Source organism: Dasypus novemcinctus, chromosome 11 (assembly GCF_030445035.2).
Source record: "Dasypus novemcinctus isolate mDasNov1 chromosome 11, mDasNov1.1.hap2, whole genome shotgun sequence".
NCBI classification, from domain to species: domain Eukaryota; kingdom Metazoa; phylum Chordata; class Mammalia; order Cingulata; family Dasypodidae; genus Dasypus; species Dasypus novemcinctus.
Genome location: NC_080683.1, coordinates 68,279,932 through 68,286,817, shown reverse-complemented (window position 1 = coordinate 68,286,817; position 6,886 = coordinate 68,279,932). Strand labels below are relative to the sequence as shown.

Here is a 6,886-nt window from a genome sequence, read left to right as displayed (position 1 = left end):
TATTGAACTAATCAGTACCATAGATTTCATTATGTGTTTGTTTACCCGTTGTTGTTTTTTCTGCTCTCCCTGGAAAGAAAACTCCATGAAAATAGGAACTGTGTCTCTTTTGTTCAACATTGCATTTCTAAAAACCAGAAAATTAACAGCACCATCAAGAAAATATAATTCATTTTAAAGTTTGGCTTTAATGAATGAGCAATTAGAGTTTATCAGGCACTAAAGGAAATATTCCCAGATACTTGGATATCTTAGTATAGAACAGAAGTTTACATTTTTTCCATTTATGCCCGTAACTTTAAAAAAACCAGTTGTTTGTCTTACAAAGATGATTCTCAGTTGATAATTATATATTTTTGCAATATTAGGAAAAGCTTAATAAAGAATTAATTTATTGGTACAAAAATACATACAAACTATATAGCACCAAGAAATGTAAATATCTAAGTCATAGCAAACAGGTAGCAATTCCCCACCCAGGGTCAACAGAATGCTTGAAGAAGACTGCAGTAGTAGATTCCCATATCAGAGAGGGCATCTTTACTGGAGAGGCGATCCAGCTCTAATAGCTTTTCAAGTTCTCTCTCCTCATCAAGGATGATGAGGGGCACTCCTTTCAAGGGGAGGTATTTAATTTGGTGCTCTTCAGGCAGGTCAAAACTCTCAAAATCTAGAGGATTGAAGGGAAATAATTGTTCTGTTTCTGGATAGATGTCATCCAAGGCAGAAACAGAGCTTTTTACTTTTGCAGTCTTATCAGTCATCTTTTTGGCAGAGAAGGTAGACTGTTTTTGTTTACGGTGTCCATTAGTCTCTACTGACTTTTCTCTAACTCTGTTGACAGCTCCCAAAGCCTTTCTGGCAACTCGAGGTAAGGCTGGTGGAGCATCACATATTTTGCCAACATGTAGTGTTGAAACCTCCCATCCAAGGCTTTGACCCCTGACAAGTAAGGCTCAGGCCCCAGTTTCCCCAGTTTCTGCCCATCCTTAGGAGCCACATGGGTGCCTGTCTCTCCGTTTTCCTTATCAGCAAAGACGAGAGTAGACAGTCTGGATTACTCCAAGGTTCCACCCTCATAATTATACTTTTAAAAGTTTTCCTTTTCTTTTTTTTAAGTGTAGAATGAATACTTACTATTGAAAGTTCTCAATATGCTGAATGGGAACTAAGAGATAGAAATATTAACAGAGACCTGAGTTGAATCACAATGAATACTATTTATCTGTTTATCCCTCATGAATGGAAATATATACACACATTTCCCTTGTTCATTTCCCCATTGCAGTCAAATATAAACTCATTAAGGAATCAGTATTAGCTCTGGTGGTCTTTAATAAATATGGATGCCAGCATTCTCTCATTGTATTGATTAACTGTTCAATTCTAAAAGATAGGTCTAATTTTTTTTTTCAAAAATTAAACTTGTATTTTGCATGGAACATAGCAAAACCTAAAAAAATGTCATTGTCGAATGGTGATGAGAATATGACTCCTCTTTCACTGGGAGGTCATATGTCCCAATAGGCTTATGACTCTCCAAGGTTACCCCTGTTGTTATGGTTAATAACACACCTTTTAATGTACTAACATATCCTAATTTGGTTTATAAATTATATCCTTGGCCTAACTGAAATAAACAATATATGGGCTGGAAAGAGGGACTTAAGTATGGCTATCTCAGAGGATAGAAATCGACAAAGATCTTGTGAATAATATCTAGAGAATTTAGATGAGCTAGATATATTCTTTAAAGAAACAATGCATTACACTAAAATCCTTAAAGAAATTGAGTTTGTTAAATATTTCCCACAAAAAAAAAAAAAACCACACCTGACTTAGATGGTAAAATTCAAAGAACAAATAACCCAATTTTAGCAAAATTCTCCCAGAGAATTTCTGGAATAATTTTTCACTCTTTATGAGGCAAACATAATCTAAATATGATGTTAAATGACAAGAAAGTTACAAAAAAGGGACAAACTAAAAAATAGTCTTACTCATGAACTTAGGTGCAAAATCCAAAACAAAATATTTGCAAAGCAAATATAATAATTCTCCTTCACATAAAATCCAAAGAATCGATTAAGCCAATAGGCATATATAAAACATTACACCAAACAATAGGAGAATATACATTATATTTACGATTAAAATTCTTTTTTCCAGTCTAAGTCTTTCCTGTTAGATAAAGTCCCCTTACACTCTGTACATAGGTATGTACATACACCCACCAAATTCTAAATGTACACAATTGCATTCAGCATCTCTCTAATTTTTTTCACAACCTCTTTGTTCTTACATCAGCCATTTTATGAGGCAAGAACTCTTGGAGTCATTTAAACTACTTCCATCCTTTGCTAAGAGGTTTCCAGTCAGTTACTAAATCCTATCAGTTTTATTGCCAACATAGCCTTAAGAGTGGCCATCTCCTTTCCACCTTAGTTTGGCCCTTGTTTTAACCATTTGGACAAACTCAGTAACCTCCAGTTTCATCAACCTATATCCATTTTTGAGACACCTGCGTATTGACCTTTTCTTAAAATTCATAAATCTGATCATCACTTTCTTTTTAAAGTCCTTTTGTGGTTTTGTATCCCTTTTAGTGTAAAACCTAATCTCAGCATAACATGAGTTTCTGGCCCCTGTGTCCTAGATGCATCAAAATAGAAGTCATGCTCTATACTCTAACAATACTAAATTATCACAGTCCCTGAAAAGTCAACATATTCGGTTATATTTCTTTGTTTTTGTTAATGCTCTTTCTTTAGCTTTTAATATTCTTTGTCTTCTTAAATAGTTCATCCTTAATTCTTTAAAGTAGCCAATCAGAGGCAACAAATTCCAAGGATTCTCAAGTGAATTTTCTTTACCTTTCTCATACCCACACCAATTTAGTTCCTATTGAAATTACCACACTGTGTTTTAACTCTCCTCTCACTCTCCTGATGCTCTATCCAGAATGCAGCTCCTTGGAAGAAGGGGCCATCACTTACCTCTGTGTTCAAAGTGCCTGCTATATTTACTCAATAAATGTTTGTTGAATGAGTGAACGTAAGTATATAAGGATGTAAAATGTGAAAGCATATGAATTAATATATATATGTATACTTTCAATTTTGAAAATGATTCTTTTTTCACAAAAGTATGAAATAATTTTTCCTTTTGAAACTCCTTACTTTATATTTATAGAAATAATGTATGAATTATGCAATTTTAAGGTATATAAATCATTAATATAGAAATTAAATGTTGAGTGAGTTTAAGTATGTATTTGGACTTTTCTGTTCCTTTTAGGGTTGCTGAAGAACTTTAATATTAATTTTAAACACTTGAAAGAAAAATAAAGCCTAAGTAATCAGGAGAAAGTACACCAATTTTTGGCATGCGGTATGCATTTGCTGAAGCAGAAGCCTGCCGTATGCCATACGTGATATGCCACCCAACTTTGCCATCATGTCAGTGAATGTGTTGTATCCTGCAGCCAAGCCACATGGGCATGCCATGCCTTTCACTTCAGCATTTCTAAGAACATTTTTCTGCTTAATTCTGTTGCACATGGTAACCATAATCTGTTAGGCAGAATTCTGCCCATTTTGTCACCTTTAACATCTGAGAACTCTTATGATGGCGCCAAATCGATTGTTCTTCTGATTTGAATCAGATGTGAGTCATTCTGGGTGAAATTTCTAAACGGGTTTCTAGTAGTCACTTTTCTATAAAAACTGAAGCAAAAATGGGTAATGGCACCTACAAGAAATCACTTGGAGTGTAGTAAATTGCATGTGTGAGTTTTTTCACTCACACATTTATTCAATGACCAAATACTTATTGAGTCTTCTTAGTGTGCCAAGCACTGAGTTGCATGTTGGGGGGGGGGGGGGGGAGAAGAGTGCTAAACCAGGGTTCTGTGCTTCAAGGAGGTAGAAGAAAGAGAAAACATTTTTTAAAAGATGTTTATTTTCAGGTAAGTCATTTTAGGTCATTTGTAAAATGGTTTCATTTCAAATTTCTGCCCATTCAAATTTTTTTCTCACATTTTTGCAAAAAGAAAAATGTAGCCTATGAATACAGCTATCATTTCAAGACAGCTGTATACATCTTAAGAAATATAGTGAAAAATTAGGGAAATTCCATGTAGAAACAAAGCAAACACAACTTTGCAAAGCTTATTTATCTGTATATTTCCAGTAAAATCCTTTTTTTAAAATTTGACCTTGGTAGAACAGACAAGTTGAAAACCATTTCCTAATAGCTCTCCCATTATTCAATTTAGAAGACAAGAGAAATTTTAAAAAATCTTTTTTAACTTAATATGTATAAAGAGAGAGAGAGAGAGGACATTAAGAAAAGTGCCGTTCTCAAAAGATGTCAAGTAAATACTTAAGTGAGTCAATGTGCCTTTTTGAAAGAAGAAAATTACAATTAGTGAAGAAATTACTGCAGACTGAAGCAATGAAATAGGTATTTTTCAAGGCTAATTTGAAAATCAAAGACTGGAATGTATGTGGACTATCAATAGTAACCAATGTTTATGAATGGAAAGGGTTATGTTTCACAGACTTTGATATTTACATGCAAATCTGAACTGAATTTTTAAACATGAGAACTGTGATTGCTAGGTCCCTTATAATCCTATCGGCAGCCATTCAATAAAGGTTATGTGGCATTTTTGAAACTCTGTTAGAATGTTTTCTTCCATATCCCTCCAAAGAATCCTAGCCCCTTCTCTAAGGTAAATAATAAAGCATCAAGGATTATTGTTTTCCACATAACATAGCTTTCCATAGAAAGCCTCTAAAGGCCAAGAATGTATTACTGAGCATTAGGTGAGTTTGTAGTGAGGGGATAGTAAAGGGAATCTAGAAATTTTTAGTAGATTTTATTCCCATTGTTCAATTAAACTTGAACAAGTGTCCGTACCTATGCAGTAATGTGGGCTATTTACTTTCTTTTTTTTTTTTCATTTATTTTTTATTTTTTATTTTGATGTGAGTTTGACTGTGAACCAGAATGGCTTCTGTAGGGGATGATTAGTCAGAGAATGGGTCCTGTCCTGATTCTTTCTTATATACTTATTAGCCAACTGGCAACAAAGAAAAGAACAAAGGCACAATGCCTTTTTACTACAAAATTTTTATCAGTTCTTTAAAGTTCGTTAGGCTTTTGCTGCCCACTGCTTCTAAAGGGTGAATGCAATAGTAGTGGTTCATTCTCTGACTGAGCCTACAAGATAAGGCATGAAAAAAGGATAGGCTTAAAAGAATATAAACAGTTGCAAGGATCCAAGATGGTGAGTAGGGAATGGCAAGCTGTATTTCTCCTCCAGAAACTGCAGGAAGCTAGGCAGGAGTACCTGGTAGAAGGGAAGCCGTGGGGCTGCAGGGGTAATCAGAGAGGGCAACTAGAGACAGAGCACCCAGTTGGCTCAGGGAGAGTGAAGCTGTGGGGGATAAGGCAGGCAAGTCAGCATCTAGCTGGCTCAGAGGGGAAGGGAAGCAAAGGAAGTGATTTGTCTGTTAGATTAGCACTCAGCTGGCCCATGAGTGAGGAAAGCCACCAGGTGACCAGGCGTGCTTCCGGGTGTCCAGCAGGCTCTCAAAGTAGGGGAACTGCAAGGACATCAGGTGTCAGGACCAGCACCCAGCTGGCTCAGGAAAAGAGAGGAGTAGAAGTGGGTGACATAGGGTAGGCAGACTAGATCTCAACTGGATCCTGGGAAAAAGAGAACACTAGCTGGTGCTAAAGTGGCTCCAGGAGAGGGGAGGAGGGAACTGATCAGGTGGGCTATCACACCTATCCTCCCTGGGAGAGAGAAGAATTGGGTCAATGAGAGAGTGGGCTGACAGGCGCTCAACCACCTGGGAAGAGGGAGCTGAGAGAGTCAACCCATGGACTGATATATGCCCAACTGGATGAGGGAAAGGGGAACTGGGAGAGGTAGCTAGCAGAACTGTCAGACACCCAACTGGCACAGAGGAGAAGGGAACCAGAAAGAATCCAATGGGTTGTCAGGCACCCAGCTAGCTCTCTAGGGGAGTGGGAGCTGCAGGACAAGTAGCCTCATGACAGAGAACTTAGACTAAGAATGTTTTGTAGGTTTTAAATTTTAAAAATTTGTTTTAAACTTATTATTTTTTTCTCTAAATCTGGGTACCTTATCCTGGAGGGCAGGTCATAGGGTGATTGAATAGTGAGTAGTGATAGCCTGAAAGAGTTGCAACAAAGATATAGAATAAGTGGAACCAAGTGTCAAAGAGGACCCTTAACACAAAACAAAATAGAATAAAACCCTATACTAGAAAGAGAAGCAACAAACTGAATAAGCCTATCATGATGAACAAATGCCTAGACAGGAGCAAAAAATTACAAGCCATACTAAGAAGTCTAGTGAATGAGCTAAAAAGCAGGAGACACAGAATGTGGAACAACTAATCAAGGATGTCCAAACAAATATCATGAATCAACTTAGTGAACCAAAGGAAGAGATAAAGTCTATTAAGAAGACTCTGGGGGAATATACAGAAGAAATTGTAAAATTATAAACATAAATAAAAAGATAATGGATCTGATATTGATGAAAGGCACAATGCAAGAAAATAAAAATACACTGAAACTACATAACATCGTATTTGAACAGGCAGAAGGAAAAAATCTGTGACAATTAAGGTAGAACATCTGATATCACACAGATGATAAACATAGATTAAAAAATAGAAACAATTCAGCAGGGACTCAGGGAATTAAATAACAACATGAAAAGCACAAATATATGCAACATACACATTCTAAAGGGAGAAGAGGAGGGAAAGGGGGCAGAAGGAATGTTGGATGAAATAAGGGCCCCAAATTTCCAAACTTTTAAAAGGGACATGAATGTGCATGT

At 36.4% G+C, this 6,886-nt stretch overlaps 1 pseudogene; it reads right to left on the bottom strand.

The window, feature by feature from the left end:
- Positions 1-448: 448 nt before the first annotated feature.
- LOC101446623 (securin-like) lies at positions 449-3,560 on the bottom strand (annotated as a pseudogene).
- Positions 3,561-6,886: the final 3,326 nt, after the last annotated feature.